At 35.3% G+C, this 26,023-nt stretch overlaps 1 long non-coding RNA gene across 1 annotated transcript; it reads right to left on the minus strand.

Annotated features, from left to right (window-relative positions):
* Window positions 1-3,828: 3,828 nt before the first annotated feature.
* Window positions 3,829-25,654, minus strand: LOC134761303 (uncharacterized). Its single transcript, XR_010139785.1, has 5 exons — window positions 24,956-25,654; window positions 24,659-24,769; window positions 11,831-11,950; window positions 11,173-11,257; window positions 3,829-5,536 (listed from the first exon to the last, which is right to left on the minus strand). It is a non-coding gene; the product is annotated as an uncharacterized LOC134761303 (long non-coding RNA).
* Window positions 25,655-26,023: the final 369 nt, after the last annotated feature.

Consider the following 26,023-nt stretch of genomic DNA (forward strand, 5'->3'; position numbering starts at 1 on the left):
TTCTAGATCCCTGAGGAATCGCCACACTGACTTCCACAAGGGTTGAACTAGTTTACAGTCCCACCAACAGTGTAAAAGTGTTCCTATTTCTCCACATCCTCTCCAGCACCTGTTGTTTCCTGACTTTTGAATGATTGCCATTCTAACTGGTGTGAGATGGTATCTCATTGTGGTTTTGATTTGCATTTCTCTGATGGCCAGTGATGATGAGCATTTTTTCATGTGTTTTTTGGCTGCATAAATGTCTTCTTTTGAGAAGTGTCTGTTCATGTCCTTCGCCCACTTTTTGATGGGGTTGTTTGTTTTTTTCTTGTAAATTTGTTTGAGTTCATTGTAGATTCTGGATATTAGCCCTTTGTGAGATGAGTAGGTTGTGAAAATTTTCTCCTATTTTGTAGGTTGCCTGTTCACTCTGATGGTAGTTTCTTTTGCTGTGCAGAAGCTCTTTAGTTTAATTAGATCCCATTTGTCAATTTTGGCTTTTGTTGCCATTGTTTTTGGTGTTTTAGACATGAAGTCCTTGCCCATGCCTATGTCCTGAATGGTAATGCCTAGGTTTTCTTCTAGAGTTTTTATGGTTTTAGGTCTAACATTTATTTTGAAACCAATGAGAACAAAGACACAATGTACCGGAATCTCTGGGACACATTCAAAGCAGTGTGTAGAGGGAAATTTATAGCACTAAATGCCCACAAGAGAAAGCAGGAAAGATCCAAAATTGACACCCTAACATCACAATTAAAAGAACTAGAAAAGCAAGAGCAAACACATTCAAAAGCTAGCAGAAGGCAAGAAATAACTAAAATCAGAGCAGAACTGAAGGAAATAGAGACACAAAAAACCCTTCAAAAAATTAATGAATCCAGGAGCTGGTTTTTTGAAAGGATCAGCAAAATTGATAGACCGCTAGCAAGATTAATAAAGAAAAAAAGAGAGAAGAATCAAATAGACGCAATAAAAAATGATAAAGGGGATATCACCACTGATCCCACAGAAATACAAACTACCATCAGAGAATACTACAAACACCTCTATGCAAATAAACTAGAAAATCTAGAAGAAATGGATAAATTCCTCGACACATACACTCTCCCAAGACTAAACCAGGAAGAAATTGAATCTCTGAATAGACCAATAACAGGATCTGAAGTTGTGGCAATAATCAATAGCTTACCAACCAAAAAGAGTCCAGGACCAGATGGGTTCACAGCCAAATTCTACCAGAGGTAAAAGGAGGAACTGGTACCATTCCTTCTGAAACTATTCCAATCAATAGAAAAGGAGGGAATCCTCCCTAACTCGTTTCATGAGGCCAGCATCATCCTGATACCAAAGCCGGGCAGAGACACAACCAAAAAAGAGAATTTTAGACAAATATCCCTATGAACATTGATGCAAAAATCCTCAATAAAATACTGGCAAACAGAATCCAGCAGCACATCAAAAAGCTTATCCACCATGATCAAGTGGGCTTCATCCCTGGGATGCAAGGCTGGTTCAATATACGCAAATCAATAAATGTAATCCAGCATATAAACAGAACCAAAGACAAAAACCACATGATTATCTCAATAGATGCAGAAAAGGCCTTTGACAAAATTCAACAACCCTTCATGCTAAAAACTCTCAATAAATTAGGTATTGAAGGGACCTATCTCAAAATAATAAGAGCTATCTATGACAAACCCACAGCCAATATCATACTGAATGGGCAAAAACTGGAAGCATTCCCTTTGAAAACTGGCACAAGACAGGGATGCCCTCTCTCACCACTCCTATTCAACATAGTGTTGGAAGTCTGGCCAGGGCAATTAGGCAGGAGAAGGAAATAAAGGGTATTCAATTAGGAAAAGAGGAAGTCAAATTGCCCTTGTTTGCAGATGACATGATTGTATATCTAGAAAACCCCATTGTCTCAGCCCAAAATCTCCTTAAGCTGATAAGCAACTTCAGCAAAGTCTCAGGATACAAAATCAATGTACAAAAATCACAAGCATTCTTATACACCAATAATGACAAACAGAGAGCCAAATCATGAGTGAACTCCCATTCACAATTGCTTCAAAGAGAATAAAATACTTAGGAATTCAACTTACAAGGGACGTGAAGGACCTCTTCAAGGAGAACTGTAAACCACTGCTCAAGGAAATAAAAGAGGATACAAACAAATGGAAGAACATTCCATGCTCATGGGTAGGAAGAATCAATATCGTGAAAATGGCCATACTGCCCAAGGTAATTTATAGATTCAATGCCATCCCCATCAAGCTACCAATGACTTTCTTCACAGAATTGGAAAAAACTACTTTCAAGTTCATATGGAACCAAAGAAGAGCCCACATCGCCAAGTCAGTCCTAAGCCAAAGGAACAAAGCTGGAGGCATCACACTACCTGACTTCAAACTATACTACAAGGCTACAGTAACCAAAACAGCATGGTACTGGTACCAAAACAGAGATATAGATCAATGGAACAGAATAGAACTTACTTTCAAATTACAACAGCACTACATGCTAATTTTAACACAGAATGACATAAGTATGGTAAAGTAAAAAAATAACAAATCTTATCTTCTCCTAGCCTTCTTTCTTCCCTTTAAAATACCCAATATTTATAGCTAGGCACATGTTTTTTCTAACTTTTTCCTGTATTAATACAAACAGAAAAAAAAGAAATTCCTGAGAATTAGAGTGGTTTTTTTTGGCTATACAAATTAGTCTTTGTCTTGCTTTTATTTTCCTCTTACTAATACCTTGTGCATATCGATATGATTACCAGATGCATGGTATTCCTTAGATTGAATATTAACTATACTATAATTTCTTTAACATTTCTCACTTAATAAATATTTTAGTTTGTTTGCAAGTTTTGTCATAGAATACAATGCTGATTCACAGATTGCTTCATATATACTCTCACATATTTATGGTTGATGTTCTTAAAATAGATTTCCCAAAATATACTGCTATGTCAAAGGGAACAAGTACTCTTAATTTTAGTTGATATTGTTGGATTATATTCCAAAAACTGTGGCAATTTAACTTCTAAGAACAATGCATGAAAATATCCATTCTTCCACCCTCTAAATAACTGAATGTTTTCAGTCTTCTAAGTTTTAACTATCTAATAGGTGGAAATGAAATATCATTGATCTTTCAATATATAGTTCTTTCAGATTAATAATTTTTTGTACATTTATTTTCTATTTGCTTTTCTGTTGTCAGTGGCTTGCTTTGTCTTTTGTTCAATCTTGTACTAAATAGTTTTTCCTTGTATTGTCTTCTTAACTTACAAGAGCTTTTTGTTTTCAGGGTTGATTACATTTACTGTACCATATGACTTGCAAATATTGTCTCACAAATGATTTTCTATATTTTAATGTTTTATGGTATCTTTTGCCATGTAGACAATTTTAATTTTTGTAGACTGAAATTTGTCAATGTTATACAGTCTTTTCTACTTCTGAGGCACCCTTTTTTTATTAATAGAAAAATACTCATTAAGCACTGAATTGATCCTGCTAGCATTCCATTCATTTTTTACTTCACTAAATTCAATACTAAAAGTGTTCCAGCTCCCTCTCCCTCTCCCTCTCCCTCTCCCTCTCCCCTTTCTTCGGTCTCCCTCTACTTCTTTTTTTGGTCTCCCTCTGTTGCTGAAGCTTGACTGTACTGCCGTGATCTCGGCTCACTGCAACCTCCCTGCCTCAGGCTCCTGTGATTCTCCTGCCTCGGCCTGCTCAGTGCCTGGGATTGCAGGCACGCGCCGCCACGCCTGACTGGTTTTTGTGTTTTTTTGGTGGAGACGGGGTTTCGCCGTGTTGACCCAGCTGGTCTCCAGCTCCTGGCCTGGAGTGATCTGCCCACCTCGGCCTCCCGAGGTGCTAGGATTGCAGACGGAGTCTCGCTCACTCAATGCTCAATGTTGCTCAGGCTGGAGTGCAGTGGCGTGATCTCGGCTCACTACAACCTTCACCTCCCAGCCACCTGCCTTGGCCTCCTAAAGTGCTAAGATTACAGCCTCTGCCTGGCTGCCACCCCATCTGGGAGGAAGTGAGGAGCGCCTCTGCCCGGCCGTCCCGTCTGGGAAGTGAGGAGCGCCTCTGCCTGGCCGCCCTGTCTGGGAGGTGAGGAGCGCCTCTGCCAGGCCGCCACCCCGTCTGGGAGGAAGTGAGGAGTGCCGCTGCCCGGCCGTCCCGTCTGGGATGTGAGGAGCGCCTCTGCCCGGCCGCCCTGTCTGGGAGGTGAGGAGCACCTCTGCCCAGCTGCCCTGTCTGGGAGGTGTACCCAACAGCTCCGAAGAGACAGCGACCATCGGGAGCGGGCCATGAGGATGATGGCGGTTTTGTTGAAGAGAAGTGGGGGAAGTGTGGGGAAAGGAAGGAGAGATCAGATTGTTGCTGTGTCTGTGTAGAAAGAGGTGGGCATAGGAGACTCCATTTTGTTCTGACTAGGAGAAATTCTTCTGCCTTGGGATGCTGTTGATCTATGGCCTTTCCCCCAGCCCCGTGCTCTCTGAAACACGTGCTGTGTCAACTCAGGGTTAAATGGATTAAGGGCAGTGCAAGATGTGCTTTGTTAAACAGATGCTTAAAGGCAGCATGCTCTTTAAGAGTCATCACCACTCCCTAATCTCAAGTACCCAGGGACACAAACACTGCAGAAGGCCGCAGGGACCTCTGCCTAGGAAAACCAGAGACCTTTGTTCATGTGTTTATCTCCTGACCTTCTCTCCACTATTATCCTATGACCCTCCCATATCCCCCTCTCTGAGAAACACCCAAGAATGATCAATAAATACTTAATTAAAAAAAAAAAGAAAAAGAAAAGAAAATTTCAAAAATAAATAAATAAATAAAAATCTACTATGTGTATAAAAAAAAATAAAAATAAGTGTTCCAAAACTTGCTTGTTTATATACCAAACTTTCTAACATTATAGTTCAATGAATATTATTTTCAAAATACAGTACTTCTGCTTAAAATATTCTTAAATCATTTTTTAAATTGCATGCTTCTGTAAAATTTGAATTTTGAGAAGGTATGTATATATTTGTGTTCTTGTTCTTTTCTTTTCTCTCCTCTCCTCTCCTCTTCTCTTCTTTTTTCTTTTCTTTTCTTTTCTTTTCTTTTCGAGACAGAGTATCACTCTGTTGCATTGGCTGGAGTGCAGTGGTGCAATCTTGGCTAACTGCCACGTCCACCTCCCGGGTTCAAGTAATTCTCATGCCTCAGCCTCTCGAGTAGCTGGGATTACAGATGTGCACCACCACACCCAGCTAATTTTTGTATTTTTTAGTAGAGATGGGGTTTCCCCATGCTGGCCAGGCTGGTCTCAAACTCCTGGCCTCAAGTGATCAGCCTGCCTTGGCCTCCCCAAAGTGCTGCGATTACAGTCATGAGCAACCACGCCTGGTCAATATATTTATATTTGATCGTTTATAGTTAATATTTACTGATGTTGTAGTATCCTTACTGGCTAATCCTTTCTTCCAATGTTCAGAGTATTCTGTCATTATCAGTATAAAATGTTTCACCTGAAAAACAAGAGGAAATAAATTAATTACACAGATAAATTAATAAGTAAACTCATAAATGTATGTGGGTCCATGTATTGTTTGGCCTGCAAACAAATGAATAAATACAGAGATAGGTTACTAGTCTAGGACCCAAGTAAATTAGCAGGCAAGGATAATATCATCTGCAATTTAACATGTGAAAAATTCAAGTTAGTGTAAATTGTATTATATTCTATGTATAGAAGATAAATCTCACAAGTAAACCGTCCCTATTAGAAATAAGTAAGATTTACAAGTAAATTGACAAGAAGTTCCTCAGGATTATCACATATTAGTTTGGCTATATGGAAGACATAGAAACCACCCAGTTGGCAAGTACACTGACTTGAATCAAGTGGCTTAGAGAGTAATTTACAAATTTGAATGGCATTATATAAGAGATATGAATATGCCACAATTCCAAAAACTATTACATGTTCCCATCCCATTCAATTGGATATTATCATTGAATGATCATTTTCTCTGTTCAGTAACCACGATCTGTTTACTAATTAAATAATAATTACAGAAAGAAGTCAATATGATAACAATACATTACAAAATTATCTACCAATTTTTGATGTATAATAATAATACATTATAGAATGTAATAATAATATTCAACACTCTATCATGTTGGATAAATGCAGGAATCATTGTAAGTGCTTTTAATTAATTATTTAATTAAAATAAATAATTTAACTTATTATTATTAACGTTGAAGTAAAAACCTTGAAGTAAAAACATTTATTATCCCCATTTCACAGATGAAGAAAGTGAAGTCTAAATAAATTACATGCTTGAGGTCACAAAAACTAGTGAGTTGCAGGTGTGAGATTTGAATCCAGAAAATATGATCCAGAGCCCAACTTCTTAATTGTTATTCTACATTACCTCAAAGTATACAGATAAATGGAGAAATAGCCTTTTCCAAAACATTGTCACTGTTTACTTTAATAGTTTTTAATATCAATCTATTAGTGTTTCCTTGTTATTAAACATCTGTGTGTTATAAATTTATAATATAAAATTCTGCCTCATTTATAGATATTACTGTTACAAAAATACAGGTTCCGATTTCAGTAAAAGCATATCAGGTAACTTGTATTAACTCTTAAGAACAGCCAGAAAATTTGAGGCTAAACAATTTTTCTTTTAATCTGTTGAAGATCTCAAATTGCTAGCAAAGCAGTCATGAATTTTAGGGCAAAGAACTAGAGGATAAGGAGAAAACCTAGAGTGGCTAAGACAGTTATACGTTTGACCAACGTTATGTGAGAGATTTTGGATTCACAGCAATCACATCATTCTGAAGCACTTACATCATTCTATCCTGTGCAGTTGAATAGAATGTGAGGGGTGAGCCTGGCATTTAGATCCTCTTTTCTCCTAGTGGAATCTACCTAAAAATGAAATAAATGTATTTAAATGATCTAAGATTGCTAGAATTTTTATCTACCTACCAGATGCCAAGGCAAATCTTCTCTGAATAAAGATAATTGTATCTTAAGCCTCAAACTATTTCTACTAATCTTAAGAGCTAATATACAACACTCAATTACAAGGAAATAAACACATGAAGTGATAAATTAACTTGATCACTTTTGATAAATTAACAAAATAAGCAATAAATAGTAGAAACAGATCCTCAGAGAATCCAGATAAGAAAAAGAGAATTCAAAAGAAATATGCTGCCTAAGCTCAAAAAAAATAAACGACAGGATTAAGAATTTTGTCAGAAAACTAGACACTATAAAAAAATTTAGGAACTCTAACTAAAAGGTACACTAGTCAAAAAAGAAAACTCAATGGATAGATTCAACAGCAAATTAGACATGACTAAAGAACGAATTGGTAAACTAGAAGATAAGTGAGAAGAAAATAAGCAACCTAAAGCATGGAGGGACAAATGAATAGAACATATAGAAAAGAATATAGAAGACATACAAGATATGGTAAAGAGGTAAAAGGGTCTATTATATGTGTAATTGGAGAAAAGGGAGATAACAGGGCAGAAGTAATACTTGAAGAGATAATGGCCTAGAATTTTCACTGATTGTTTCAGTCACATATCAGGATACTATAAAACAGTGAAAATGAATGGCCTCCAGGTACATCAGAACAACGTGGGTTAATCTCCTTCATGTAATATTGAGGCAAGGAAGCCAAACACAAAGAGTACATATGATTATGTTAACATAAAATGTAAATACAGACAAAATTATATTGCAATTTGAGAAGTCAGAACAGTGGTTACATCTTGGACAGAGGGAAGGAATACTGATTTGGTGGATCATGAGGCAGTCTTCTGAGTGTTGATAATGATCTATTTCTTGGTCTCAGCACTGGATACCCAAGCATATTTACTTCGTAATAATTCACATATTTTTTGTTTACTTTATTGTATATATGTTATATTTTACATAAAAGTGTAAAAACAAAATGAAAATAATTATTATGTGTTAGTGGGAGAAAAATTATTAATTCAAGAAACAATATTTTTTCATTCTTAAATCAAGAATTACATTTTAAGATTCATATTTTAAATATTTGATTGTTGGCTGGGCGTGGCAGCTCACACCTGTAATCCCAGCATTTTGGGAGGCTGAGGTGGATCACCTGAGGTCAGGAGTTTGAAACCAGCCTGGCTAACTAACATAGTGAAATACAGATACCCCATCTCTTCTAAAAATACAAAATTAGCCAGGCGTGGTGGCGCATGCCTGTAATCCCAGCTACTTAGGAGGCTGAGGCAGGAGAATTGCTTGAACCTGGGAGGCGGAGGTTGCAGTGAGCCAAGATCACACCACTGCACTCCAGCCTGGGCAACAAGAGCAAAACTCCATCTCAAAAAATAAAATAGAGAAATATTTAATTATTAATAAGACTATGGATTTTTCCAATTTTCTAGTCTTTCTATAATTTCTATAATTTAGGACTTTCATGATTTTATAAAATGGTCTAAAACACCTTACTTTAGAAAAAAGAAACTATGATGGTGCATATACAATTTCTCTTCTACTTTCCATTTTTCTGATTTCCAAAATAGATAGAATACGTGAATAATAAAAACTACATGTGAATGTCTTCACTTTTTCAGAATCTTTCAGAATCATGACCCTCTTTTAAATGGTAATACTTGCAGGAAAAAACTTCTAGTCACAATATTTACTCAGTTTGGATATAAGGCAGTAAGTAACAAGAAGTGTTCATGTTAAATTATCTGATTAAGTTGAATCCTGATTGCTTGCTTGATATAGTATCATTGTTGTATAATAATCTTTGTGATGATATCTGTGACCTTAAATCATATTTTAATGAGGCTTGAAGAAAGTATATGCAGTCACAAAGAGTTGAAACTATTTGATAATTTGCATAAGAAAACATCAGCATGCCAAATATAAGTAAATGCATAAAATTATCTTCACATTATTGGGTGTGAATGCTAAAATCAAGGGGACATTTCACTGTTTAACAAACTCTTGGGAACAGGACACTTAATCATTTATAATTGAAACTGTAAATAACTGTTGATTATGTAAGACATGAATTACTCTGACACTTGCAGAGAGAGGTCTGAAAAGGCATTTCTTCAATCGAGTGTATGAAAAACAATACGTATCATCCTCAATAATAAATTAATGTTGAAACTGCCAAGAGAAAAGTTATAAGAATTAATCTATGTATCTCTGCATTCTTTAAAAATTTACTTTTTAGAAGCAAATCAATCCTCAAAAGAATTCGGAGAAACAAACAAATTCCACTTTATAAATCACTCATAGGTAGAACACCACCCATAATAATAAAAGACTTATAGAGGTCACTCCTTGGTTTAAAACAAAAGTTTATCCACATGCTATTGTTTCTCTACAAATATTACTGGGAGAATTGGAGGGATAGTTTCTATTTTCTGTACCATTTCTCTGATTATACATGTACCAAATTATTTTTGAAAAATCAAATTTATTTGTAATTGGTTTCATAGAATGGTGGTAGTGTTTTCCTTATATCCTTGGCATTTTTGATTAGCCTCCACAGTTCTTTGAGTCACAGAAATTTCTTTTTCATGCTTGGTAACTAAATTATCATATTTGTTTTGACAATTTGAAAATATCTGTTTTAAAATAATGATGGATAAATACACCAAAAATGTACCTTTTATGTAATCTTATTCTTTTAGAGAAAGATAACTTGCAAGAAAATAAAATTTAAATGTACATCACTGTAAGTTTTTCCATATAAATAAATCAATGAATGAGCAAGTGCTTAGACAGCCAGTTGAACCTCTGTCAATGGGTTTATCACATCATCTTAAAATTGTTTATTTCTTTATTCTTCTAGTGCATGTAAGCACTCCATATGTAGGAGCAATATCTTATTTAAATCCCCAGGACCTTATACAATATGGTGCTCAGTAACAATTCTTGAATGAAACTGAGCCATAAAAAGTAGTCTTATTCCTAGAATGCCCCAAGGTTGAGGCAATATCTGCTGGATGTGTTTTTACTTAAAATGAAGATTGAAGAGATGTAGAATGGTAATAGATAAGGCTATTGGGACATGTACACAAACAAATCTTTACTACATTCAGGCATAGACTATTACCAGACAGGTTAAACATGATATAGTTTCTATGAAAAACATTTTTATATTTTAAGGAAATATAAAAACTAAAGTGGAATTAAAAAGGAGGATGTGTCTATAGTGTTTGGTACATGTGGGTATTGACTAAACAGGACAGAGACCACGATACGGAGTAGTGGAGGAACAGGACTTCAAGGTAAGTGTAAGTGGTCTGTCCACAGAAGTAGGAACCAGAGAGGAAAAAATGACTGAGTAATCATGAGTTTAGAGTGAAATGTCATCAGAATTCGTGAGAGTAATAAACCAAGGGAAAATTTCCTTAGTCAAGGCATAATCTAGGAAAGGCATGTTGAGTTACTATTGCTGAGTGATGGTTATGGCACCTTAGGAGGTGCTCCTAGACCTTAAAAGAACTCCCTTTTAGACATTCCATTGAGAGCTCAGTGGCTTATTTCTGCCCTAAACCCCTTTCATCCTCACCTCTTCCATCTGTAGTTGTCCCAACATCCACAGATCTCTGCTATTTTACTTTCAAGTATTAGTGTCGTGGTTTTCCACCTAAAGTTGGACTCACATAAGAATATCTTTTCTTAGGATCAATTTCCAAGTATGTGCATCGAGCATTTGACTTATCCTGTACGTCTGGGTAGACTCTAATTTAATCTGTTCTTCCACTTACAATCCCTGGTTAAAGCTCCAAGTGAGGTTTTGGCTGCACAAGCTGATGCTAAAAAAGTGCATTGAGTCTAAAAGCACCATTGTCAAGTGAGACTGGAAATTCTCATTCTACACATGCCCAATAATCTGTCTTTCGGGTAATTTCTTCCCAACCCACACTCTTCTCCATCAGCTCTGTGCCTATCCTACTCATAACATGCATATACATAATTGCATTTACCATACATTTTGATTTGATTTTAAAAAGTAGTGGTGTTTTGTTTGCTTCAGGTATATCCTTATTCTTTTACTCTTATATGAATAAATGTCACTAGATTTTAATAAATCAAATATCAAAAAACTTTAGTACTCACCCATAGTCTGTGATAAAATATATTTTGTGGAATGTTTCATCCTTTAAGAAATAATTTCTCATAAAACTAATATTTCTATCTGCATCTGTGAAAATAATCAAATTTTCAGACTATTAAACTGTGAAACAAAATGTAATTATTTGATGTTCAGCTCCTATTTTCTTAAAAACATATTATAATAAGAAAAATATTAATGCAAGCAAGAACAAGAATGAACTAAGGTTTAATACATATTATCACCTAATTTTAAAGTATTTATTGAGTATTTGTTATATATTTAGCATGATGCTAGGCATTATGGAGTCGTGTATGTTTGAATCCTCCTAATATTTATGGTTACAGATGTTTGGTAGAGTAGATTATAAATTTATAGAAATAACTATAGTAAAGGTAGGACAATAAAGAGATGAGGACAGTTACTCATAAAACACAAAGACTTTCTTGATGACAAACAGGCATGAACATAGATAGCCTATTTAAAAATAAATAAAAATGGCCGAGTGCAGTGGCTCATGCTTGTAATTCCAGCACTTTGGAAGGCCAAGGCAGGAGGATACCTTGAGCCCAGAAGTTCAAGACCAACACCTGGGCAACAAAGGGAGACCTTGTCTCTACAAAACAATTTTAAAAACAATTATCTAGGTGTAGTGGTACATACCTGTAGTCCCAGCTACTCAGAAGGCTGAGGAGGGAAGATCACTTGAGTCCAGAAGATAGACAGCAATGTACTCTGTTTGTGCCACTGCACTCCAGCCTGGGTGACAGAGCAAAACCCTGCCTCAAAAATAAATAAATAAATAAATTAATTAATTAATTTAATTAAAATAAAGCAGCTGGTTAATATAAAAATATTTAACCCCACTTGCAATCAACCAAATGGAAAATATGTTTAAATACACTATTTTTTAAATTGGCCAAAATTTTAAATTATGTCGTCCAATGGTATGATACAAAGCTATGCTGCGGAGCTGTGCTGATAAATGCTTAAGGACTTGCTCTCTGGAGGGAAGTAAAATAACACCACCTATTTGTAGCATTTGCTGATTTCTGTTATGTAAATACTCTCACCATGGCTGATTGCAAGCTACCAAATACATGTCACTAAACACTAGATTGTGAAGCCAGGCTTACGATAGGCTTTCGTGAGCCAATCTGAGTAGACTCCAGCACACCTCTGATTGTGTGTACTCCTTGAAGAAAGATGAATTAGGTAAATCTTTTGTAACAACAACTTGGCAATATGTTTCATTTGCCTTGAAACCATTTATGGCATTTTAACTCAGTAATCTTATATCCAGAATCTATCCTAAATAACTTCAAATAATTTTTTAACTTTACACAAATAGTTGTTTGCTGTCATAATAATTATGATAATGTTAATAATTAAATAATAAGTAAGTATAACACATCTACAGTGTAATAGCCATCATCAAAAGCATGTTTATAAAAGGTATGAAATAACAGGGACGATGCTTTATTTATACAATTGAATTTAAAAGACAAGAAAAAGTGATTATATGTGGTATGAACACAATTCCTTTTTAAAACCTGTACATAGAAAAAAGAAGTGATAGTATATTAATAATAACGGGTTTGGGTGCAATTTTTTCATTCCTTCATAGCCCAGCACCTAGGAAATATTCGAAAAATATTTATTAATCTTGAATATTTTCTGCTACTTTTCTACATTTCCCAGATTGGTTCTAATATAATCTACTTGAATGAGCATAAGAACTTTAATTGTGCTAGGTATGAGAGAAGTATAAAACCAGGGTTGCTGGCTTGAGAAGATTATGGGAAAATAAGACCTGAAACAATTAGGGAATAACAAGTGGTGGAAGAAGAGAAGGAACACAGGGGAAAGAAGGTATGCAAGATGATACTTAAGTTAGAATAGCATTTCCTTAACCACAAAACTTTTTTTAAGATTGAAAGACCATATATAAGGACAGAAAATAATAGAAAGAACTAGTTCATGAAGAAAGACAAAGTTCAAAGCAAGAGCCCCCATAATTTGTCAAGAGATTAATCTAAATCACCTTAAGAGATCTAGAGGTTGGCAAACTATGGCCAATGGAGCAAATTTATCCCATTGCCTATTTTTTTAAATAAAGCTTTTTGGAACACAATCATGTCCACAAATTTGTATACTGAGCAGTTAAGACAGAGAACGTATGATCCACAAAGCCTATAATATGTACTATCTGACCCCCTACAGAAAAAGTTTGGCAACCCTTGATCTAGAAAAGAAAGTTCAAAATTTAAATATTCCATGTTTTTTAAAAAAAATTCTGTGAAATTAGATCTATCTAATCATTAGAAAATGTCTTCTGAAAAGCCAAAATGTCTGACTTTACTTCTCTAACTTCCCCAGTCCTTTATGTGAATGTGTGTGTGTGTGCACATGTGTGCTTAGTGGTAAATCCACTTAAAAAGTCAAGGCCATGTACTATTAGAATTGGAAGATAGATATAAAATGCTCTAAATAAAATGGAGATTAATTACAAATTCAAATGCATTAACATTATGTGAATGGACAATTCAATAACTGATTATGTGAAAAATTAATTGCCTGCTTAAGCGGACAACCACACAAAACCACATATCCTGTCTCAGCCCACACAGGTGTTCCATGTCTCCCAGACTTCTCAAATGATTTGGCATTCATATGCCATGGCTAAAAAAGCCAGACACATATTTTTAACATTCAATTATCTATTCATTCTATAAACATAATAAATGACAATTTTGTATTGGGAACTATATTAGTATTTAGGAATATAGTAAAGAAAGATGGTCCTTGACCTCAAAAAGAATGTCTCTCCCCCACTCCCTCCCTGACCATTGTTATATGTTGTAGGACGCATTCCAAAAAGTACACATTCCTAGGGCAATTAGCTTATGTCTCTATAATGAAATGGACAAAGAAATAAAAATGGCTACTGTTACAATTGATACTGAGAAAATGTGGTTTGGTTTGTAAAAATATTTATCAGAGTCTATTGCTTGTACCCAGAATTGCTCCCAGGATGGCGTGGAAAAAAGAGGTTGAAATTGAAAGGAGCAAATTTATTCTGCATAACTAAGTATATTTAACTTTTGATTCTACCTGGTGACTTGGGAAGTTATTTCTAAAACTTGTGAAATGGAGATGGAAGTGGATTTTGGTTAGTGTGACGATGAACTCTGGCAGTATGTTGGGGGTCTGGAACCAAAAGAAATACATCATGAGTGAGTGATTTCCATATGCAGTCTGACCTAAGTGAGGAATTTCAAAATAACTTGGTACCCAAGTGTAGTTGGTGTCTACACTATAATGAACCTCCATTGTCTCTAAAGCCTGTTACCCAACACAATAGCCTCATATGTGTGCTTCTTTCAGAAAATGAGACATGTCCACACTTGGGATAGAGCCCTGAGAACCAGGAAGAGACAGGCAGGAGTGGTGATAAGTGATCCAGGACTGACCGTGGAGTGAAAAATGCGCTTACTAGTCAATTGTAAGCACCACCAGGCAGGAATCATCATAAACACCAGAAATGGCACTGGACTCCTCAGATTGTGTGGGATGGAGCCTTGAATTATTTTATTGGACATAAAAGAAGACTTGGAGACTTGGAAACGTTCAGCTCATTATCATAAACCTGATTTTTGTTTTATGTTATGCTTATTTGATGTTATGTTGATGTTACATCACATCAACCTCCTTCAGTGGGATGCAAGCACATGTCATATTTATCTTTATATTCCTCCTGTACCAAGCTTAGTGCATTATAGAGTAGGGGCTCATTAAATTAAGCAGAAAAAGAATTTCAAATCAGAAAGAAGAGATGATCTTAGCTTCACCATAGAAGCAATATAGAATTGACTGAGGGCTAAACTACTTTTGTCTAGTTGGGTGTCCCCAACTAAAATAGTGACTCTAGAGTTAAGACTGGAGAAGTTTGGGAAGTGTGAATGTTGGAGAGAAGAAGTTAGATAGGACTTTTCTGTAGCAAAACCTCAAGCTAGGAAAACAAATGTTTTTAAGAGGAGAATGTATTTGCCCGTTAGGTAAAGAGAAAAAAGTGTCCCTAATGTAAATTTGATTTATTCTGTGGATCACACACAATATGGGCCAGAAACTTCTAAACATAGCAATACAATAAAAATCACTAAAAACAGATTTTTTTAGGTTTATTAAAAGCATATGCTCATGTTCAGCCTCATGGGATTCTGATATCCTTGGTCTGGGTGAAAGACTAAAATCTATACTTTTACTGTATTTACCACAACCCATTAAAATTCTAGAGGAAATTTCCTACTCCTGTTGGTCTTTCTAACTTGAGGTCTGGCATGTTTACTGAATTAATTAACAATGTGTTCACCATGCAAAATTTCTCTCTTGCCTTCATAAATTAGAAATTTGTCAATAAAAATATTTTAATGCAACCTATTTCTCACTTTGTTTTGCTTTAAATGAATTCTCATAATACCAGATACTATATATATCAAATACACTTCTCATTCTGCTCAATAAGTAGAAAACTTAGAGAATGGCTAAAATAAGGCTCTAGGCTAGGAAAAAGACATAGCAAAAAAAAAAAAAAAAAGAAAAAGAAAAAAAGAGTACTGAATAAACATGTTTTTATTATGTTATCAATGGCCAAGATGATATTGAAAGCACATGTAACAGAAAATATTATTTTCATGCTTCAGATTTCCAATCTACAGTCATGTTCTTGCACTTACTTTGAATACTATGATAGATGGATGGATGGATGACAGATAGATAGATAGATATAGATAGATAGACATACAGATTCATAGATGAGACATAGATAATAGTTCAATAATAGGTAGAAGTATAAACATAGACAGACGACTGGAGATAAAGATGGAGTTTTTTTTTTTGAAAGTAAGAAATCTTGGAATTTAAGAAATGCCACACAAAAATACAAAAGAGAAAGGGAAATAAAGATTTCTTTCAATGTAAATTTTTTATTTGCTGTTTTACCTTAAAAATAATAATGTCAATTTCTGTCACATCGTCATGTGATTATATCATGAAGTTGGTTTCAGTATTGTCATTCATCTGTCCTAATTTCAGGTATCAGATGTATTAAGCAGTTCAAACTGAGAGTGTAACAATACCTTTTTAAAATCGTATTATAGATTCAGGGGGTACATGTGCAGATTTGTTACATGGGTAGGGTTTGGGCTTCTAGTGAGGCCATCACCCAGATAGTGAACCTAGTACACAATAGGTAGTTTTTCAACTATCATCCCCCTATTTCAATTCACTCCCCCTTTTGGAGTTCCCATTGACTATTATTTCCATCTTTATGACCATGTGTACCCACTATTTAGCTCCCACTTATAAGTGAGAACATGTGGTATTTGATTTTCTGTGTTATTTCACTTAGGATAATGGCCTCCAGTCCAGCCATGTTATTGCAAAGGACATGATTTCATTCTTTTTTAAGTACTCCGTGGTGAATATGTACCACATTTTCTTTATCCAGTCCACCATTGATGAGTGCATAGGTTGACTCCATAACTTTGCTATTGTGAATAGTGCTTTGATAAACATATGAGTGTAACTGTCTTTTAGATAACAAAAAATCATTTTCTTTTAGGTGGATGTCTAGCAGTCAGATTGCTGGGTCAAATGGTAGCTCTGTTTTTAGTTCTTTGAGAAATCACCACACTGTTTTCCAAAGGGGTTGAACTATTTTACATTCCCACCAACAGTGTATAAGTGTTCCCTTTTCTAGTCATTGTTGTCAATGTCTTTATTTTTTGACTTTTTAATAATAGACATTCTGATTGGTGTGAAATGGTATTTCATTGTGGTTTTAACTTGCATTTCCCTAATGATTAGTGATGTTGAGCTGTTTTTCATTTTGTTGGCAACCTGTATGCCTTCTTTTGAGAAGTGTTTGTTCATGTCCTTTGCCCACTTTTTAACAGTTATTTGTTTTTTTCTTGTTGATTGGTAACAGTACACTTTCAAAGACAGTTAAGAAGACATAAAAATTATTGCAAAGCTGCTTTTCTTATAGGAGGTAGCATAGAAGTTTGGAGTCCACTCGCTACCTACAAATGTTGTGACTTAAGGGTGCCGATTATTTGAAACTATTAAGAGGGAGAAAAAATCTATCCCTCCCCCTTCTCCCATTGAAAGAGCACAATCCTAGGATAGGTGTGCTGACACTACCCCAAAGCTTTCAAAATTGTTCATATATCATCACCTGGTTTCCTTATTACACATTGTACACTCTTAGTTTTCACACACACACACACACACACACTTCTGGTTCTGGAAAAAGAACGTATTTCATAACTGTAGTTTGCTTTCCATGAAAACCACTATAAAATCAAAGGTATATTTTGCAAATGAGGGCATATTAAACTTGAGAACATATTGCATTTATGCCCCCAAATTTTAGTTTATGCTGTAAGCTTAGATCTAGAGAGAAAGGAAGTTCCGTGGAAGTCAAGAAAAGAACTAGGGGAAAGTGAGATCGAGATTATGTCTACTGTGCACTTATACCAGGTGCCATTAATTTAGCAAGTTATTAGACAATCTGAAGGTCACAGCTGTTCCATTACTTCTTGCAGTTCCCATACAGTCAAAAGGATACTGCCCTGTCCTTGCTAGATTAATGAAAACCGACTAAGATCAGAAAAGTAATAAGTTGAAAGAAGATAATTCAGACAGTTCTAAAAGTTACCAGTAGGCCCCGTATTGCCATTTTCCCAGAGAAAGAGGATAACTACTTTCTAGAGGTGCTGGAGCCTGCTCTTGTGGACTCACTAGAGCCTATTAATAAATGTTCAGGAATTTTATGAGCCAGGTATTACATTGTTGGTCATTTGTAATTGGCCATATTGGGAGTATGCGCAAAACAGAAAGCAGAGAATGCTACAAATCAGGGCCTTTCATTCCCCCTGAGGGCCTATTTATTTACCCAGCACATACAAAAATATATCATGGTAGACTGTTTACATTTTTAAAAATGTAAAAATAACTATTTTGTTGAAAAAGTTTTACTTTTAGGCAACTGTTTCTCTTTTTCAAAATTCATAAACCTATGTCTTCATTTTTAGAAATGATCTAGAAAACACTTGCAACTCTATTAATGAGAAAGTATTAATTATCTTTAAAGTAATATTTGGGATTAAAAAATAAATTGACCTAATTTTAACCTAGCCCAATCAACCCAATGTCATTTGAAAATATTTGCTTTTCAGTATTTCCAGGGACACAGAGAGTATTCTTTCCCTAAACCAAACTATTGGCCTAAATTTAAAATTAAATTACATACACACACACACGCATACACACACATGGGTGTGCATGCAGGCACTAAAGGCCACATTGTTCCAATCCAAATACAGTGATTATCATCCACAAAGAAGACACCCCTTGGGGTGTCTGAAATTTACAGGGAAGACAGCTGAGCTCCCAGCAGGCATAACCCATCTGAAGATGTCTTCCTACAAATACCACAGGTACAAAACAATATTGCCTCACTGTTGAAATCTGACTGCCTGCTGCAATGAAAACACAGGCCTCTGTGAACACTGAATTGAGGATAAAGGACAAAATGTTTAAGTTTATTATATTTTTATACGTGGATGTTTTCAGACAAAATTATAAAGTTTTTTTAAACAAAAATATTTTAAAGCATTGAATTGAGTCCAAATATAGAAAGAAATAGGTCATGAATATCACAGTTTACGTTTATAATTTTTATAAATATTAAAGAATACAAATCTTAGGAACATAATGATTTTTATACAATCATTTCTCATATTAGTAATTAACTTGATCTCAGTTAATCTGGTATGTCAAGTCAATCTATGCACTGTATCAGGAGAAGACTACAGCCAACAACATTAGATAAATGGAATATAAACTTAGTGTATGTTCTATAGGGAGAAAAAGCCTTTATAAAGCTTAAGACTCTTTTTTTGAGACGGAGTCTCGCACTGTTGCCTGGGCTGGAGTGCAGTGGCATGACCTCGGTTCACTGCAACCTCCACCTCCTGGGTTCAAACGATTCTCCTGCCTCAGCCTCCTGTAGCTGGGATAACAGGTGACTGCCACCACACCCAGCTAATTTTTTTTTTTTTTTTTGTATTTTTAGTAGAGATGGAGTTTCACTATGTTGGCCAGGCTGGTCTCAAACTCCTGACCTCATGAGTCACCCGACTTGGCCTCCCAAAGTCCTGGGATTACAGGCGTGAGCCACCACACCCAGCCAAGCTTAAGACTCTTGAATCAAATATTAGTAGCAACTTAAAGCAAAATTGTTTTGCTAAGCATAAGCAATGAGAATGCCTGCTCACCAGGAACTCAAATATATTTCAATACATTTATTTTGTTATTTATTTATAGAAATAAATGATGGCATTGAAGATAAAAGTAACTGTGGATAATATATCTCTATTTCAGTTTTCCTTTTAACTATGGATTACTTTTAAACAATGAATATATTTAATTTAACTCAATTTTAGTTTGGTCATGAATGCTAAATATCCATATTTGAAAGTCTGCTCTAATATGTATTCATTTCTTTGCTGTTCCTTAAATACTTGGATTATTCTCCCACCTCAGGGTGCTTGCATCTACTATTTTCTCTGTCTGGAATGTTCTCTCTGACATCAGGATGGTTTATTCCCTCACTTCCCCTATGCCTTTTCTTAAGTATCACACTGTTAGTGAATCCTTCCAATGTGAAAGAGCAAATTATGCTTGCTTCCTCCATCCACATTTCATATTTCTCTTATCATTTCTCCACAGCACTTACTACCAACATATACACACACACACATATACTTTTAAAATTTTATACACACAGACATATATATATGCTTTTTAAAATTCTATTGTCATAAAGGCAGGATTATTAGCTGTTTTATTTGCCACTAAATCTTGAGCACCTAAAGTGATGCCCACATGTAGTGATAGCTCAGTTAATGAATCTTAATAGGGTCAGAAGGAACTCGAATGTTCTCTGATAGCTTCAGCATTACTTAATGGCAAAATCACAACCATAACCAGAATTAGTACCAAAAAATTCTTCTGTTTAAATACAGTAAACACGTTTTCTGCACAATCCTGTTATGGAATCTATATAATTGTATCATTCTATATAAAGAAAAAAGGGTTGTTATAGCACCAAAGGAAAGCCATTTACAATTTTATTCCCCAAAGAATGCAAACTGTAAGAGAACAAAAAGCTCTATGACCAAAACTTTACCAAGGTGGAGAAAGTAAATAGGTAAATCAACAGAATGTTATAAATATTAAATTTATTTTTATATTAGCAAAGAAATTATTATTTTACAAGTGAAAATTATACACCAATTTATAGTTTGAGACTCCATAATTTAAAGGCAGATCACCTATATATGTAGCCCACAGTAATCACTGGGAATTTTTGCTTTTCACTGACCTGAACTTCTGAATTGGATAATAAACATCTCTATGAGATAAGAATAATCATGATTACTGGAGCACTGTCTATGTTCCAGGAGCTGTGCTTGCACTGGCCACTGTCCCAAAACAATTCTACAAAATAGATATTACTTTCCCATTTTTATAGATTAAAAAAAAGAGAAAGCTACTAGAATTTTAGGGCTGAATTAATATTGAAGTTATCAGAGGGCATTTGGGTACCTTCTGACCTTGTGGTTACATTAATTCATTTAAGATTTATTAATTGAGAGACCATTACATGCAGACATTGCTTAGGGACTTAGCAATGAATAAAACAGGTAATGATCCTGATACAAAGAAGTGATTGATTGAATAAATAAACAAATGGGCGGAGAAGTGCCAAATATCCTTTACAGAAAAATTCTGAATTATCTATGTAAATATTCTCTCTAAGGATTTGAATCTTAACTCTTATTCATTGACTGTAGACTAAGTGTATTGGCTTATTGATTTGCTTCTAAGGAGTTGAGTGTGGAAAGTGAAGAGAGGAGAAAGAGTAACTTTACAGTGGAGAAACCTGGCAACACTAACTCAGCTAGGTGATCAAGGTCAACATTATTAGTGATGTCATGCCAATAACAAGTGTGCTTGACATGGTGAGATGAGAATGGCATCTCACCTTTGTGATCTTCCTCCTCAAAATACACAACCCTGGTCTAATTATGAGAAAAGCTTCAGATAAATCCAAATTGAAGGACAGTGTACAAAATACTTGTCCAGTACTCAACACTGTCAAGGTCATCAAAAACAAGGAAAGCCAGAGAAACTGTCACACAGGAAACAAAGGAGATTTGACAGCTAAATGTAGTGTGGTATGCTGGATCGGATCCTTGAACAGAAGAAATGGCATTAGGGAATAATTAGGAAAATCTAAATAAAGTATGGAGTTGAGTTAATAATAATGTATGTTAGTTGTAAAAATGCACCATAGTAACATAAAATATTAACAATAGGAGAAACTGGGAAAGGAGTAGACAGGAACTCTCTGTAATATCTAGCAACTTTTCTGTGAATCTAAAACTATTTAAAATTAAATGCTTTTTAAAAATATATACTTACACACACATACACACACACACACACACACATTCAGCCTCTTAAACAAAAATGCAAAGAGGACATGCCCCCATTTCTGACCAAGCATATTTACTACTCTCCTAACAAAAAAAATGAGGCAAAATGGACCCCAAGATATTCAAACTGGAACCACCATGGAGGATAGTGTTTTACCTTGGATGAGTGAGGATGGCTTTACCGGCTAAGCATAAGAGAGAGACTGTAGAGTATAATCACCTGGACGAAAGATTTTGAGTTTTCTAATTTCAGGGATGGATGGGAGCTTCAAAATCTCAGCTTAACATTAGAATGTCAGGGAAGCTTTCTTTCTTGTGCATGAGAAAAGGCTCATTAAGAATTTCTGTTACTGGAGGTGAAAATCAGAAGGGTTTACTTTGGAGATATTGGGAGTAGTCTACAAAATAGGCCATCTATGGGAGCAGTAAACCACAGGAAAACAATTGCCAGAGATGCCTTTAGGGTGCAGGGGCAGAAAAGCTTATCTGCTCAGTGGAATGTGATTGAGTAATCTGAGGGATTGATTCCTGACTGGGGAGACCAAGGCACCAAAGGCTCTGGTCTCCAAAGTGCCATATGAGCATTGCAGGCCTCAGGTTTAAGAGGTTTTGCTGTTGTAATTAAATATCAAAAAACGTATGAAGAATGTTTGCTAGTTAGTGTATGTTTTTCCCTTTGTGGAACAAGCCAGTGAATTTTTATCCCCTCATAATATAAATGTGCAATCTATGTTCCTGAAACCTTTAATGTAAAGATTCATATATAATTCTCAATTTGAGAGAAGCCCAAACATGGAAATGGGTTATGCAAAGCTGTATTATAAAGAGTAAATTCAATTTTTGCCTTGATTATTTTGTGTCTCTTGCCATGTCTACACTGATCAAAAGAAGAAGTGGAATTTTTTTTTTCTTTTTGCTTTCAAAATAAACTTTGTCCTTCTGAAAAAGAGACACACACTTCAGGCAAAATAAAAATATGTACCTTTCTTTTGGGCACTGGCCATTTACTGCTCTTACGTATGATTGCCTTTCTCAGGTGTAATAATTTATTGCCTATTAGTTCACTATTGTGCAGGATCACTTTTCTGCGTTTGGTTGCATGGGTGACTCCATTAGTGGTAATGAACTGTGTTGTGAGTAATCACACCATTAAAACCTATCTACCTTAAACCCCAAAGCTTGAAACCCTCTCAGCTGTCAGTCCGGTAAAGAGAAAAAGAGCAATGACCTGCAAAGGTAGAGACCTGAGAACCTCTGGAGATATTAAGTTTAAGCTTAATAGTGAGTCATTAATAAATAAGATGCAGTATAATTATCAATATGAAGCACATTTAATAATTAATACCTTGCAAACAGAAAAGAAATGAAATACCAAGTGAAATTAGACAGAGGTTATATTCAGTTCCCCTTGACAATCCTGACTTGAAGGAGAATTCACAAACTGTTTAAAATTATGAAAGAGCCATTTCCCCAAAGCTCAAGAAGTGAAGCCACTTAGTAAATAGGATTCTTAACACTCATCCATCTGTGCTTTTACAGACTTTACCCATACTCGACTCTAAAAGTACTACTCCTCCCATTTAATTACAACTTTTCATCTTTCAATTAAATATAAAAATGTTTGGTGTATGTGTGTGATTAATAAAAACAAGTGACAAATGTAGCTGAAATATAGCCTCTTTCATCTCTCATTTTTATGACATGGGATTCTTAGAATGGAACTTGCTGGCAGTAACTTCCAGTTTCTACTCACAATCCCAATTTTTGATAACCTATTCTTTGTTGAGTAAGGGAAGACAGCTAATATTTATTGAGCATTCACCAAAATAGATTAATTTTGCAATGGTTATCTTATGTAATTATCTAAACAAGCCTATGTAATTAAGCTTATTAACCTCAATTTTAGACCAGAAATTTGAGGCTAAGAGAGGCAAAATCACTTTCTCCAATATTACAAGTAGTAGATTGACAATTTCATTCCTGACCTTTCTGATTCTTAAGCTTGTAGTTTTTCCATTCTGTTCCTAAATATATCTTTAAATAGGGTATGAAACTCTTCTTGTTGCTTTGCAAATGATCATATCAAAGCAATGATGTGTTTATTTATGTAACACTTCAACTAATCACCCATATTATTTAGCAGTTTGTCAACAGGTGGGAAACCACGGGATAATAGCATTTCCCAAGTCACTGATTTGAAAGAAAATCCAGCCATTGCCCTGCATTACTGGCCAGTCAAATCTGTGATGAAAGGAAAGAATCAGGCTTTCACCATCATCAGCTCATAAACTTGGTCACGTCACCAGCCTTCCCCACTGCACTAACCCCTTAGCTCTCCTGAGAGGTTGAAAGAGACAGTTCTAATTTCTTTCTATCACTTTCAGCTTAGCATGAGCAATTCTAGCCTTCATCATGAAATATGTTCACTTTAGGCTAAATAAAATCAGAGAGGTAACTCGGTATGCTTTAGAGTTCCCAACTGCAATGTGTCCTTTTTTTTTTTTTTTTTTTAATTCTCTTCTACTAGAAGACCAACTGCTTACCAGGATATGAGATTTTCTCAGGAATGGAATGTTTGTTTAGTCATAATGAAGCCACACTTTTACCGTCTATGCTCCCAGTGACCCCAATCTCACTTTCTCTACCAAGTGTTTTCCAGCATGCTGTGAACAGTTAGTTGTTCCATACTTTTAAAATTGAATGCCTGAGTTTATGTTTGTATTTCAGATTCTGTTCAAAATACTCCTGAGTTCTATTGACATTATTTAAATTTTACAATCAAATTTTACTAAAAAACACATCTTTAAGGTAATAATGATGATAATAATTATAATAAAACTAAAGCAACTGCTGTCATAAACTAGTTTATTACTTAACAAGTTTTAATAATTAATAAGTGTTAGAAAAATGACAGAATGCTTACTATGATTAGTGATTTCTTTCTCACTGAATTGAGCAATACAAGGAAGCCTTAGGTTTCAGAAATTCCCCTTCCTCAAAGGTCAGACAGGCAGGTATCATCATCTACTATGACCTAAAGGAAAATGAAAGAGAAACAAAATTGCCATGAGAACTTGGTCTCAACTTGTCAAAAGGAATTCATCTATCCAAACAGAATTAAATTAGGATCACCTATATATGTAGTCTCTCATAATAACAGCTGCAAAATATCACATTCCGCTAATTTCAGGAAATGCCCTCCATGCTCTTTGGTATCTACCTGAATTCTAGTCGTCTTTCTTTCAAAGCTTCTATCATTGCATTTTCCTCCTGAAGCCATTGTTCTTACTCTGTTCCTTTTTCCATTTTGAGCTCTGTTAAACATAGGATTGTACCACAGAAACAAACATGTAACACAAACTTATTTTACATTGTAAGGCAGATAATGTCATGTGTCATTCTCATCTCTTGCCCAAGAAGCTGAGCCTCTTGAATGCAGAAATGTCTCCTTCCTATATTTCCTCACTGCAACTAGCAATGAGCTAGGCACATGTATTATACTCAATAAGTGCCCATAAACTGACTACTGGGTGAATATTAAATGATCCTCTGATGTTATTGTATGTTTCACTTTGAGCATGTTTCATCATTTGTTATTCTCTTAGTGTGTTTTACTTCCTTTTATGTTCTGATTTATATTTCTGAACCTGATATGCAAATGCTCTTTCCTTTCCTCTTGATCAATCCAAAAGTAACATTTCATTAAAATCCATCCTTAAATCCAGCCTCTTCCAGGAAGTCTCTGTGATACACCTGTGAGTAGTGCTTTCCCCTTCCACAGTCGTGATTTCAATGATGCTAGCATGTTCTTAAACATCATTGCCTCACACTATTCTTCAGTGTTTTCTACCACACTTTTTTTTTTTTTTTTTTGAGACAGAGTCTCTTCTTTGGGTATCTTCATTTATTTATTTATTTATTTATTTTCTTTTTCTTAGACAAGGTCTCACTCAGTCACCCAGGCTGGAGTACAGTGTCAAGATCATAGGTCACTGCAGGCTTGACGTCTTGGGCTCAAGTGATCCTCTCACCTCAGCCTTCTGAGAGGCTGGGACTCAGTGACTTGGAGAAGGGGTGGGGAAGACAGAGAGAGAGAGACAGAGAGAGACTGTGTTGTAACAGGCATGCTTTTCAGTTGCCAGCCCAATCCCCTTTCCTTTGTAAGAGTCTCCTCTACCCTTCAGCATCAGCTCTCTTATGGCCCCCCTCAACTCTTTATCTCTTAGTTTCTCAATTTACAATTAATTTGATGAGAATAATAAGTTATTTCCTGGCCAGTAAAGAAACT

Source organism: Pongo abelii, chromosome 3, assembly GCF_028885655.2.
Source record: "Pongo abelii isolate AG06213 chromosome 3, NHGRI_mPonAbe1-v2.0_pri, whole genome shotgun sequence".
NCBI classification, from domain to species: Eukaryota; Metazoa; Chordata; class Mammalia; order Primates; family Hominidae; genus Pongo; species Pongo abelii.